The sequence below is a fragment of the Rhinopithecus roxellana genome, chromosome 12 (assembly GCF_007565055.1).
Source record: "Rhinopithecus roxellana isolate Shanxi Qingling chromosome 12, ASM756505v1, whole genome shotgun sequence".
Classification (NCBI taxonomy): Eukaryota; Metazoa; Chordata; class Mammalia; order Primates; family Cercopithecidae; genus Rhinopithecus; species Rhinopithecus roxellana.
This window is the reverse complement of record NC_044560.1, coordinates 75,734,557-75,749,736: the sequence shown is the minus strand read 5'-3', so window position 1 is coordinate 75,749,736 and position 15,180 is coordinate 75,734,557. Positions and strand designations below refer to the sequence as shown.

The 15,180-nt window shown below is 35.3% G+C and overlaps 1 pseudogene; it reads left to right on the top strand.

Moving 5' to 3' along the window:
* Positions 1-14,698, top strand: part of LOC104662640 — a 118,610-nt pseudogene extending 103,912 nt beyond the window's left edge.
* The last annotated feature ends 482 nt before the right edge of the window (positions 14,699-15,180 follow it).

The window sequence follows — 15,180 nt, the reverse complement described above, 5'->3', positions numbered from 1 at the left end:
ATAAATTCGGTATTGATGGAACGTACCTCAAAATAATAAGAGCTATTTATGACAAACCCACAGCTAATATCATACTGAATGGGCAAAAACTGGAAAAATTCCCTTTGAAAACTGGCACAAGACAGGGATGCCCTCTCTCACCACTCCTATTCAACATAGTGTTGGAAGTTCTGGCTAGGGCAATCAGGCAAGAGAAAGAAATCAAGGGTATCCAGTTAGGAAAAGAAGAAGTCAAATTGTCCCTGTTTGCAGAAGACATGATTGTATATTTAGAAAACCCCATCGTCTCAGCCCAAAATCTCCTTAAGCTGATAAGCAACTTCAGCAAAGTCTCAGGATACAAAATTAATGTGCAAAAATCACAAACATTCTTATACACCAGTAACAGACAAGCAGAGAGCCAAATCAGGAATGAACTTCCATTCACAATTGCTTCAAAGAGAATAAAATACCTAGGAATCCAGCTTACAAGGGATGTAAAGGACCTCTTCAAGGAGAACTACAAACCACTGCTCAGTGAAATCAAAGAGGACACAAACAAATGGAAGAACATACCATGCTCATGGATAGGAAGAATCAATATCGTGAAAATGGCCATACTCCCCAAGGTTATTTATAGATTCAATGCCATCCCCATCAAGCTACCAATGAGTTTCTTCACAGAATTGGAAAAAACTGCTTTAAAGTTCATATGGAACCAAAAAAGAGCCCGCATTGCCAAGACAATCCTAAGTCAAAAGGACAAAGCTGGAGGCGTCACGCTACCTGACTTCAAACTATACTACAAGGCTACAGTAACCAAAACAGCATGGTACTGGTACCAAAACAGAGATATAGACCAATGGAACAGAACAGAGTCCTCAGAAATAATACCGCACATCTACAGCCATCTGATCTTTGACAAACCTGAGAGAAACAAGAAATGGGGAAAGCATTCCCTGTTTAATAAATGGTGCTGAGTTCCTTTCTTGACTACGCATAGCCTGGGACTCAATACACCTGCAGTAGATTCATTTCGTGGCAGAATTTTGTAGACTTTAGATCCATAATTTAAGTAGACATATCATTAAAAGTATCTTGGTCATATCTGCGTCAATGTAAATTATCCTCAAATATGAAATTCCAGCTAAAACCTCGGTTGCTCAAACATTTGGCCAATTATATCCTGGCAAGTATAAGAACAGATTCTCAAAAAGTCTTAAAAATCTTTGAAATAAATATATTGCTACTTAGAGAAAGTAAAGAGATTTAGAGTCAGAACCAGCAATGGTCAGCGAGAATGGACCATATCTAAAAATATTTCACTTCATTTTACAAACACAGAATTTAGTAACTTGTGAGTTGACAGATTGAGAAAAAGAATTTCTTAGTGTAACCAGAAAACAAAATTAACATGAATCACGTTTATTTCAAACACAATAAAATTTTCCTCATTCATTCTTTCAGTCCTTTGTATTTTAATTCTTGTTCTGCTGGATTTGGGACAAATAGTCTTATGAAATCATCTGTTTTTCAGCTAACAACCCTAGAAGTTCAGACTCAGTCTATAGCCTGAATGTTTTCTACACACTATCAGCTCTGAAGCCACAATTTTTATAAGGGGAAAATATTGATATATGTATAGTTTATTTGAAGCTATGTACTTTATCTACAATGAATACCATGTAAAGAGATACAGTAAGTCTTGAGTACCACTTAGGTATCTGAATTTTTATAAAACTCTGTGGGTATCATGTGCATCATCAATTAGAATCTAGTTGTCTACAAACAACTAGATTTCACTTTTAAAATTAAAGTTTTGAACAATTAACTATTTAAATAATTAATGTGGTTTGGCTCTGTGTCCCCATCCAAATCTCGTAGCTCCCGTAATTCCCATGTGTTGTGGGAGATAATAATCAAGCATATAATAAAATCAATATAATAAATCTTATTCTAATAAAACACAAAATCTGTTTTCTAGACAGATTATACAGGTTTAAAAAATTTCTTTAAAATTCTAGCTAAAGACATTAATCAGTAAACCAAGGAAAGAAGCCCATATAATTTTATCAAACTTTGCTAAGATTTTAGCATATTGCATATCTTACTTTCAGACTTTTGTAAACTAAGGCAGACAGATTCACTTTCCATATTTTGTCCTTCATTATATTCTTTTATAGTCCAGAACAAACTGCCACTTTTTTAGATTACAGGAGGTCTTTGTGGTCAAAACTAATTTTATACTCACACTTATGTTAGCTGTGGAAGAAATCTGAATTACCCTCAGTTACTGGAGGCATATCCATATGGGTCTGTAGCAACTTCAGTTCTTGCCTCTTTGGAAGAAAGAACTTGAGGAAAATAAAACAGGAAAAGAGACCAAGGCAAGTTTCAGAGCAGGAGCAGAAGTTTATTTAAAAAGGCTTTATAACAAGAAAGAAAGGAAAGAACCCTTGGAAGATATTCAAGTGGGTGACTGAAGGTCAAAGAGAGAAAAATAAGGGCCTTTAACCTTGATCCTGGGACTTTATCAGCTCACCTCTTTCCCATGATTCTTCCCTGAGGGTGGGTTTTCTGCATGTGCAGTGCTCTCCTCACCCTTTGGAAATGAGCATGTGCAGTGTGTTTAGGGATTTACATGCGTGTGTATCTGAGGCTTTCTTCCTTTTTCCAGTGGAATGTACCCAGAAGGTCATACTTCACCAATTTCGTCTCTTAACATGCATGCCCAGGAAGTTGCTTCTCCTTGGGACCTGCTTTATTTATTTATTTATTTTTATTTTTTATTTTTGGTATGTTTTTCTTTTTTCTTTTTTTCTTTTTTTTATTACACTTTAAGTTCTAGGGTACATGTGCATAACGTGCAGGTTTGTTACATATGTATGCTTGTGCTATGTTGGTGTGCTGCACCCATCAACTCATCAGCACCCATCAACTCGTCATTTATATCAGGTATAACTCCCAATGCAATCCCTCCCCCCTCCCCCCTCCCCCCTCCCCATGATAGGCCCTGGTGTGTGATGTTCCCCTTCCCGAGTCCAGGTGATCTCATTGTTCAGTTCCCACCTATGAGTGAGAACATGTGGTGTTTGGTTTTCTGTTCTTGCGATAGTTTGCTGAGAATGATGGTTTCCAGCTGCATCCATGTCCCTGCAAAGGACACAAATTCATCCTTTTTTATGGCTGCATAGTATTCCGTGGTGTATATGTGCCACATTTTCTTAATCCAGTCTGTCACTGATGGACATTTGGGTTGATTCCAAGTCTTTGCTGTTGTGAATAGTGCCGCAATGAACATACGTGTGCATGTGTCTTTAAGCAGCATGATTTATAATCCTTTGGGTATATACCCAGTAATGGGATGGCTGGGTCATATGGTAATTCTAGTTCTAGATCTTTGAGGAATCGCCATACTGTTTTCCATAATGGTTGAACTAGTTTGCAATCTTGCCAACAGTGTAAAAGTGTTCCTATTTCTCCACATCCTCTCCAGCACCTGTTATTTCCTGACTTTTTAATGATTGCCATTCTAACTGGTGTGAGATGGTATCTCATTGTGGTTTTGATTTGCATTTCTCTGATAGCCAGTGATGATGAGCATTTTTTCATGTGTCTGTTGGCTGTATGCGTGCTTTTTTTTGAGAAATGTCTGTTCATATCTTTTGCCCACTTTTTGATGGGGTTGTTTGTTTTTTTCTTGTAAATTTGTTTGAGTTCTTTGTAGGTTCTGGATATTAGCCCTTTGTCAGATGAGTAGATTGCAAAAATTTTCTCTCATTCTGTAAGTTGCCTGTTCACTCTGATAGTAGTTTCTTTTGCTGTGCAGAAGCTCTTTAGTTTAATTAGATCTCATTTGTCAATCTTGGCTTTTGTTGCCATTGCTTTTGGTGTTTTAGACATGAAGTCCTTGCCCATGCCTATGATTTTAATGTGCAAAAATCACAATCATTTTTATACACCAGTAACAGACAAACAGAGAGCCAAATCAGGAATGAATTTCCATTCACAATTGCTTCAAAGAGAATAAAATGCCTAGGAATCCAACTTACAAGGGACGTAAAGGACCTCTTCAAGGAGAACTACAAGCCACTGCTCAGTGAAATAAAAGAAGACCCAGACAAATGGAAGAACATACCATGCTCATGGCTAGGAAGAATCAATATCGTGAAAATGGCCATACTGCCCAAGGTAATTTATAGATTCAATGCCATCCCCATCAAGCTACCAATGAGTTTCTTCACAGAATTGGAAAAAAACTGCTTTAAAGTTCATATGGAACCAAAAAAGAGCCTGCATTGCCAAGACAATCCTAAGTCAAAAGAACAAAGCTGGAGGCATCACGCTACCTATACTACAAGTCTACAGTAACCAAAACAGCATGGTACTGGTACCAAAACAGAGATATAGACCAATGGAACAGAAGAGAGTCCTCAGAAATAATACCACACATCTACAGCCATCTGATCTTTGACAAACCTGAGAAAAACAAGAAATGGGGAAAGGATTCCCTATTTAATAAATGGTGCTGGGAAAATTGGCTAGCCATAAGTAGAAAGCTGAAACTGGATCCTTTCCTTACTCCTTATACGAAAATTAATTCAAGATGGATTAGAGACTTAAATGTTAGACCTAATACCATAAAAACCCTAGAAGAAAACCTAGGTAATACCATTCGGGACCTGCTTTAATTAAAACTTTAAGGATAACAGGTGTAGCCCATCAGGAACTGTCCTCTCCCAGGTGCTGACTGCCAGTTTATTAGTTTTAGAAAGGCAATGTGGCAACTGCCAAACCATCACCCAACATTTCTCATGTGTGAGGAGAGAGCCCTCTCCTGCTCCTCTCATGCCTATCTACCCATAACATTGAAGTGTTATTTCTACTATCATGTGATATGTTCATTACTGTTACCTTAAAATGAGCCAATAAATGTTTTAAGATGTTTTATTTCTATTTTCAACATAATAAATATAAACACTTACATCCCACACATTTTAAAGCACCTAAAATACTCAACAAATTTTAAGAGGGTAAAAGAGTCAAATTACAATAAATTTACAAATAGATTCAAAATGGACTTATCTGTAGGACAATAGTTCATTCAGTTTTACTGAAAAAATGATTCATATTTCTATGGGAAAGAATCATTTGCAATGTTATCTGTGCCTAGACTTACAGAGTTGTGAAATATCTCAAAAATAATGAAAGACCGAGATCGCCTGGAAGAGTGACTTAGAGAAAACTGTCATGATCTTTTCGGTCAGTTTAAAGTCTTTCACAATTTTAATTTTCCTACACCTTTAATGTATCATTGGGCAGAGTACCTATTTCTAATGAAATAGTTATGGATAATGATAACATTTCCAATTAGAAACAAATAAGATAAAAATAAATGGGATATGCAATTATTAAACCTAAAACAATCTCCTAAAATTTCCTGTTTTTGAAGGTTCACTTCAACCTCTGAACATACGAGGAACCATGGCGTGCTAAGGCTAAAATCTCTCTGGCTCTTCACTTCTACTTCTTGTTTTCCACTCTCATAATGTTAGGAAAATTGAAAAAAAATAGATATTTAGGAGAGTAGGCATTTTAAAATGTTAGAGAGAAAACATTTACTTAGCTTGTCGAGTAACGTTTAACGTTTTTGTTAACTAAAATTTAGAAATAACAGTTATGAGGCGATCTCACTTAGTTTGAAAATCACTTTGATTAAAAGACATAAGGTCTATATAAACTGTGTACGTATTTTATTCATACATATATCTAGTAAAACACTTAAAAATTGAGTCCAAATAGCATTAACTGATAAATAGCAAACTTTTTAATTAGAAAAAGATTCATCTATACATTATTACAATGTCTATAAAGTAGAAATAAAAGAGATTGAAGATATTAAGGTTACATAAAAATAAGAAATATAAAATTTAATGTATTTCTTTATAACTGTTTAAAAATGAAACTTAGCTGTTTCCATGGAAATTTTGTAAAGAAATAATAAACATAATAAAATTTCAGTAATTTGATCTAGTAGCTATGGTAGATTTTCTTTTTTCTTTCTTTTTTTTTTTTTTTTTTTTTTGAGACAGAGTCTTGCTCTGTCGCCCAGGCTGGAGTGCAGTGGCCGGATCTCAGCTCACTGCAAGCTCCGCCTCCCGGGTTTACGCCATTCTCCTGCCTCAGCCTCCCGAGTAGCTGGGACTACAGGCGCCCACCACCTCGCCCGGCTAGTTTTTTTGCATTTTTTAGTAGAGACGGGGTTTCACCGTGTTAGCCAGGATGGTCTCGATCTCCTGACCTCGTGATCCGCCCGTCTCGGCCTCCCAAAGTGCTGGGATTACAGGCTTGAGCCACCGCGCCCGGCCGATTTTCTTTAAAATATAAACCTGCTGCTATTCCAATCAAATTTTGGGCACAAATTCACATCACAATGTCACTGCTGAATTTAGAGACCCTCTAAGGCTAACATGTCAGAAGAACTAAAAAGGCAGTGTGTAGATGGTATGATTTAATGCCCTTTGCCAGTGGGAATTCCTGGAGCTCAAAGTAATAATATCTTCCACATTAATGTGCAGCGAAGTGAAGGCTGCATTAATCTTCATAGAAGGTTCATTTCCTTTGTGAGGATAAGAAGATAATGTCAACTATATTAATACAAGAAAATAATTACAATTAGATATCATTAGAATATTGTATTTTACATAGGTTTAATATTGTATATTTTCCATTTTCACTATTTCACACTGTTGTAAGCTAAAAATATTGATTAGACATCAGTTTCACATTTAATTTTTTTAGTGAAATTATCCTTTTTTGCAACCCACAACATAAATATATGTTTATAAGTATACTGTTATATTTTATTGGCAATTGTTTTTCAAAGTAATTTATTGACTACTTTAGCTGGTTTAATCGATTTGATGTTAAGTAAGTAGAAAGGTAAGAATTAATACTTTACATTTTAAAACTGTTTTTATGCATTCTAAATTATAATTTAAATTTTAATGTAAATGATTCATGGTTATAAGTAATGGCTTCTTCCTGGTTGGAAGTATCTCTGCTTCTTGGAGAAGGATATCAAGTCAAAGCTTACCATTTTAAAATGCATAATAAAAAAGAAACAGACGCAAAAATACATACTCCACGGTATCCTTCTGCTAAACCCTTAAAACTAATCTGTGTTCCCAGGTTTAAATCCTAGAGATAAAGAAAAAATTTGGCTCTGTGGTCACTGAATTTGTAAGATTTGTCTACACTTAACCTCCTTATCTTTAGAGAAGCTAATAATTGGAATTTTTCCTTATGAAAGAAGGTTTGTAAGTAATTCATTTCTACTTAACAAGTTCTAGAATAACCCTTTCTCAAAACTATATTAGTTTATTGGAATGGGATTCTTTTCTATCTCAAAATCAAATATGTGAAATTTTGACTAGAAGCAAAATATTTAAACCAAATATTTAGTTATCATCCTGAGAAAATCTTAGAAAATATTTTTGTCTTCTAAACCTATTATTTTTAGGTTGAGACAAATTAGAATCAGCAAAATGATTTTTATACTTTATAAAGTAAAATAGACTTATTAAGTGCATGTTTAGAACATATAAACTTACAAAATATCCCAAATAATATTAAAAGGCAAAAATGTTAACTAATACCAATGACACTATGAAGAAATTGCATCAACAAATGTGCAAAATAACCAGCTAGTTGACAGGATCAAATTCACACATAACAATATTAAACTTCAATATAAACTGCCTGAATGTCCCCAATTAAAAGACACAGACAGGCAAATTGGATAAAGAGTCTGCTTCTGATAAAACAGACTTTAAACCAGCAAAGATCAAAAAAAGACAAAAAGAAAGACATTACATAATGGTAAAAGAGTTAATGCAAGAAGAGCTAACTATCCTAAATATATATGCACCCAATACAGGAGCACCCAGTTTCATAAAACAAGCTCTTAGAGACCTACGAAGAGACTTAGACTACCACAAAATAGTAGTGGGAGTCTTTAGCACCCCACAGTCAATATTAGAAGATCAATGAGACAGAAATTTAACAAGGGTATTCAGGACTTGAACTCAGCTCTGGACCAAGAAGACTTAATAGACATCTACAGAACTCTCCACCCCAAATCAATAGAATATACATTCTTCTCAGCACCACATAGCACTTATTCTAAAATTGACCACATAGTTGGAAGGAAAACATACCTCAGCAAATGCAAAAGAAAGGAAATCATAACAAACACTCTTTCAGACCACAGTGCAATCAAATTAGAACTCAGGATAAGGAAATTCACTCAACGCCACTGAACTCCAGCCTGGCAACAGAGCAAGACACCATCTAAAAGAATAAAGTAAAATAAAAAAAGAAAGAAACTCATTCAAATCCCACAACTACATGGAGACTGAACAACCTGCTCCTGAATAACTACTGGGCAAATACGAAATTAAGGCAGAAATAAAAGCGTTTTTTGAAACCAATGAGAACAAAGAGACAACGTACCAAAATCTCTGGGACACAGCTAAAGTAGTGTTTAGAGGCAAATTTAGCACTAAATGCCCACATCAGAAAGCATCTAAAATCGACACTCTAACATCACAATTAAAAGAACTAGAGAAGCAAGAGCAAACAACTTCAAAAGCTAGCTGAAAACAAGGAATAACTAAGATCAGAACAGAATTGAAGGAGACAGAGACATAAAAAAATCCTTCAAAAAAATCAATGAATCCATGAGCTGTTTTTTTTAAAGATTAACAAAATAGATAATCTGCTAGCCAGACTAATAAAGAAGAAGAGAGAGAAGAATCAAATAGACACAATAAAAATGATAAAGGGGATGTCACCACTGATCTCACAGAAATACAAACTACCATCAGACAATATTATAAACACCTCTATGCAAGTAAATTAGAGAATCTAGAAGAAATGGATAAGTTCATGGACACATGCACCCTTCCAAGACTAAACCAGGAAGAAGTTGAATCCCTGAAAAGACCAATAATAAGTTCAGAAAGTGAGGCAGTAATTAATCTTCTGCCAACCAAAAAAACCCAGGACCAGACAGATTCATAGCTGAATTCTACCAGTGGTACAAAGAAGAGCTGGTACCATTCCTTCTGAAACTATGCCAAACAATAGAAAAAGAGAGAATTCTCCCTAACTTATTTTATGAGGCCAGCATCATCCTGATAACAAAACCTGGTGGAGACCTTAAAAAAAAAAAAAAAAATCAGGCCAATATCCCAGATGAACATTCATGCAAAAATCCTCAATAAAATGCTGGCAAACCCAATCCAGCAGCATATCAAAAAGCTTATCCACCACGATTAAGTCTGCTTCATCCCTGGGATTCAAGTCTGGTTCAACATAAGCAAATCAATAAACGTAACCCATCACATAAACAGAAACTGACAAAAACCACATGATTATCTCAATAGATGCAGAAAAGGTCTTCAATAATATTCAACACCCCTTCATGCTAAAAACATTCAATAAACTAGGTATTGATGGAACATAACTCATAATAATAAGAGCTACTTATGACAAAATCATAGCCATTATCATACCGAATCAGCAAAAGCTGGAAGCATTTCCTTTGAAAACCGGCACAAGACAAGGATGTCCTCTCTCACAACTCCTATTCAACGTAGTATTGGAAGTTCTGGCCAGGGCAATGAGGCAAGAGAAAGAAATACAGCGTATTCAAATCAGAAGAGAGAAAGTCAAATTGTCTCTATTTGCAGTTGACATGATTGTATATTTAGAAAACCCCATTGTCTCAGCCCAAAAACTCATTAAGCTGATAAGCAACTTCAGCAAAGTCTCAGGATACAAAGTCAATGTGCAACAATCACAAACATTCCTACACATCAACAATAGACAGAGAACCAAATCATGAGTGAAATCCCATTCATAATTGCTACAAAGAGAATAAAATACCTAGGAATAAAATCTACAAGGAATGTGAAGGACCTCTTCAAGGAGAACTACCAACCACTGCTCAAGGAAATAAGAGAGGACACAAACAAATGGGAAAACATTCCATACTAATGAATAGGAAGAATCAATATTGTGAAAATGGCCATAACACCCAAAGTAATTTATAGATTCAATGCTATTTCCATCAAGCTACCATTAAGTTTCTTCAGAGAATTAGAAAAACTACTTTAAATTTCATATGGAACCCAAAAAGGCCTGTAGAGCCAAGACAATCCTAAGCAAAAGGAACAAAGCTGGAGGAATCATGCTACCTGACTTCAAACTATATTACAAGGCTACAGTAACCAAAACAGCATAGTACTGGGCCCAAACCAGATATATAGGCCAATGGAACAGAACATAGGCCTCAGAAGTGACACCACACATGTACAACCATCTGATCTTCGACAATCCTGATAAAAATAAGCAATGAGGAAATGATTCCCTATTTAATAAATGGTGCTGGGAAAACTGACTAGCCATAGGCAGAAAACTGAAATCAGACCCCTTCATTACACCTTATACAAAAATTAACTCAAGATGGATTAAAGACTTCAATGTAAAACCCAAAACCATAAAAACACTAGAATAAAACTAAGGCAATACCATTCAGGACATAGTCATAGGCAAAGACTTCATGACTAAACACCAAAAACAGTTATGACCAAAACCAAAATTGGCAAATGGGATCTAATTAAAGAGCTTCTGCACAGCAAAAGAAACTATCATCAGTCTGAAGAGACAATCTAAAGAATGGGAGAAAATTTTTGCCATCTATCCATCTGACAAAGGTCTAATATCCAGAATCTACAAGGAACTTAAACAAATTTGCAAGAAAAAAAAAAAAAAAAAACAAAAACAAGAAACAAACAAACAAAAAAAAAAATCAAAAAGTGGTTGAAGGATATAAACAGACACTTCTCAAAAGAAGACATTTACACACCCAGCAAACATATGAAAAAAAGCTCACACTGGTCATTAGAGAAATACATATCAAAACCACATTGAGATACCATCTCATGCCAGTTAAAATGGCTATCACTAGAAAGTCAGAAAACTACAGATGCTGGAGAGGATGTGGAGAAATAGGAATGCTTTTACACTGTTGGTGGGAACATAAATTAGTTCAACCATTGTGGAAGACAGTGTGGTGATTCCTCGAGGATCTAGAGCCAGAAATATCATTTGGCCTAGCCATCCTATTACTGGGTATGTACCCAAAGGATTATAAATCATTCTACCACAAAGACATATGCACACATATGTTTATTGCAGCACTATTTACAATAACAAAGATTTGGAACCAACCCAAATGCCCATCAATGATAGAATGGATAAAGAAAATGTGGCACATATGCACCATGGAATACTATGCAGCCATAAAAAAGAATGAGTTAATGTTCTTTGCAGGGACACGGATGAAGCTGGAAACCATCATTCTCAGCAAACTATTGCAAGGACAGAAAACCAAACACCATATGTTCTCACTTATAAGTGGGAGTTGAACAGTGGGAACACATGGATACAGGGAAGGGAACATCACACACTGGGGCCGGTCAGGGGACGAGGGGCAAGGGAAGGGATAGCATTAGGACAAGTACCTAATGCATGCATGTGGGACTTAAAACTTAGATGATTGATTGACGGGTGCAGCAAATCACCATGGCACATGTATACATATTTAACAAACCTGCCCATTGTGCACATGTATTTCAGAACTTAAAATATAATTTTTAAAAACAGCAACTTAGTAATAGAAGAAAAATTACAGCAGTCCTTAAAAAGTTTTGTATAGAAAGTGCTTACTTATCAAGAATGGAATAAAGATTACAATAAAAATGTGCAATTATATAATTAAAAATAAATATGACACATGTAAATACATTATTGAGATTATTCAATTTAGCCAATTATATTAGTTATCTCCTGCTCCACAAAAAATTATCCCAAAACTTACTGGCTTAAAGCAATAAACATTTATTATCTCTTATTTTCTGTGGATCAAGAATTTAGCTGAATGACCCAGGTTTTTTTTATGAGGTTGTAGTAATTTATGAGAGCATTTTGTCTGCTCTCAAAATGCCTCACTTGGCCGGGCGTGGTGGCTCAAGCCTGTAATCCCAGCACTTTGGGAGGCCGAGACAGGCGGATTACGAGGTCAGGAGATCGAGACCATCCTGACTAACACGGTGAAACCCCGTCTCTACTAAAAAATACAAAAAACTAGCCGGGAGAGGTGACGGGCGCCTGTGGTCCCAGCTACTCGGGAGGCTGAGGCAGGAGAATGGCATAAACCTGGGAGGCGGAGCTTGCAGTGAGCTGAGATCTGGCCACTGCACGCCAGCCTGGGTGACAGAGAGAGACTCTGTCTCAAAAAAAAAAAAAAAAAAAAAAAAAAAAAAAAAAAAAAAAGTCTCACTTAATGTATTTTAGTTTCTTAGGGCTGTTATAACAAAATACTGCAAACTAAGTGGCATAGAACAACAAAAATTTATTCTCTCATAGTTCTACGGGCTGGAAGTCTAAAATCAAAGTGTCAGCAGGGTTAGTTTCTTCTGAGGGCTGTGAGGGAAGGATGTGTTCCAGGCCTCTCTCTTTGTCTTGCAGACAGTGTCTTCTCTTTGTGTCTCCACACCTTGTCTTCCCTGTATATGTGTCTGTCTCTGTATTTAAATGTCCTTCTCTTTATGAAAACATCAGTCATAGTGAATTAGATTTCACCCTAATGACCTTATGTAGTTACATCTCCAGTGACTGTCTTTCCAAATAAGGTCACATTCTGAGGTACTGGAGGTTAGAACATCAACACATGAATTTTGGGGTGACACAATTCAACTCATAGCACTCTATAGCTTTAGGCAGGAGGTCTCAATTCCTAGCTGGTTGTTGGCAAGAGGCCTCTTCTTCACTGTGTGGGTCTCTCCATAGGACTGATTGAGCGTCCTCAGGAGATGGTAGCTGGCTTTTCTCAGAGTCAATGATCCATGAGTGAGAGCAAGGAGACTCATAACGGCCTCTATGCCTGGTCTAGGATACCTGATGCAGTCATTTCCTCCATGACCATGTTTGACTCTTTTGAGTTATTCCATTAGTGCATATATAAGAAAGGGAAAACCAGCCTCCACCTCTTAAAGAAGGTTATATCAATGAATTTGTAGGTATATTCAAAAACACCACATTTGCTCTCAAAGAAATGAGAATTAAAACAATAATCATATGTCACATCATCTAAAAACTTAAAAAGTAGGAAAAATATTAATACCTAATATGGGCTAAGTATTGATGACAATTGAAAGTACCATCTTTGTAAAAAACAATTCATCATATCCCTTAGAAATATGCTTATTCTCTGGCAAAGCAATTACAGTAGGGTAGGCTCAGTTATAAGGCAGAAAGTGAAATGATAATATTGTAGGCATTTTTACATGACATTAGTCTCCTGAATCCATGAAAGAACTTGTGAAGTAAAACAGTTCTTGTAATCAACACAGACTACCATGTGAGTACAAAAACAATATTCGGTGTTCTTTGAGCAACTGAGTTGCTTGTTGTGTGTTTTACAATGGATTGGACTTTTGCTCAAAATATCATAAGATGGACATCACTGCCTAAATTAGTATGTGAGAGAATTTGAAAATCTAAGAAAGATAGCAAATATTAAGTACTAGTTATATGGGGAAGTTGATTGGAAATAAGCAACATAGGAATTTCAGTTTTCTGAACCATCCAGAGAATTTTTTCAGCTACTCTACTAGGTTTTGCACACTGGTAGGTTAAGTGAATCATGTTGGTGACACAGAGCTAAGGACTGTCAAAGTAGATACACCCATAAAATGAGAGCTATCAGTTTCTGGAAATGTGTGGACTGGCTAAACTAAAAAGCCTGCTGCTACAAAAAAAAAAAAAAAAAAAAAAAATCCACAACTGCTAAAATAAAATAGAAGCAACAGATTTTTAAATAATATCTCAAAAGAATTACAAATTTAAAAAATAAACAATAAAAACACATTGATTTGACCCAGATTGAGAAGAAGTTGCTAGCTTAGAAAAATCAGGGGTTTAACTTTCGACACACAAATATAACACAACTAATTAGATCTTGCATGAACTGGAAAGTAGAAAAAAGAGATTGTTCTAATAAAATAAGACTTCTAAACCTACACCTTATAAGAAAAAGATTGATTTAAAATGACCTCAATAAACAATTCATAATTATTAGCCTGTGCTAAGGATGTTTTTAAAAAAGACTTGAGATTTGAATATGCCCCCTTGAATATACTCTGAAGCACAATAATCATCAAATTGAAAATTCAGCATTCCAGTGATTAACTCCCAGGAGCCTACAGAAGTCAATCTAACCTTTCTTGGACAAACAGGTGCTCTACTCAGACTACGCAGGATTATTTCAAATACAATTTCTGTTAAAGATAGCCTTGTAATCCACAATTACACATGAAAGAATAAATCTATGAGTGATAAAAAAAAATAGGTGCACACTAAGAATGTGAAAAACTTGATTAAAGACACCATAATAGAAATGAAAACATAAAACCAAAGAAAGTATTTGAAAATTTCCAGCCATATTTTAAGAAAAACCAATTAGAAATTCAGGAAATACCAAGTGTAGTAATTACAATAACAACTTAATGTTTAGGTTAAATTTACAAAACCAAAAGGTGATGAAATTTTTGAAGAATTATTAGATCATAATAAAAGAGAAAACGCTTAATCTTGACTTTTAGTATATTTCATCTTGAGTGCTCAAATGGTAATTACATTTGATACATATTGAAGGGACTAGTATTCTTTGCATAATCAAGTATTTCCATAGCAATAATAATAGTTTTTGGTAAGTAATACACTTAAATTATCATTTTGGAAAATAATTAAAGATAATTACGCTTAATAACAAAGTTATTATCATTGATTCAGCCATATTAAAGTACTACTATTGGGAACTGTAATGAAGGAGACAAAAGAAAATACAGAACAGTAATATTTTTGCAGAATAATTAGCCAAAAGAAGTGGTCCATAATAGAAAAAACAAAAAAAATGTAAATAGAATACTAATTCTAAAGGCAATTCTTACAAGGTTTGAAATTTGGGATGAATGAGGTACCTTTGAAGAACAAGCAATGAAATCATAGACGCTGGTATATCACAAATGAAAAAGTTCTGCTTCTTACATCTTACCCCAACCAAATTCAAAG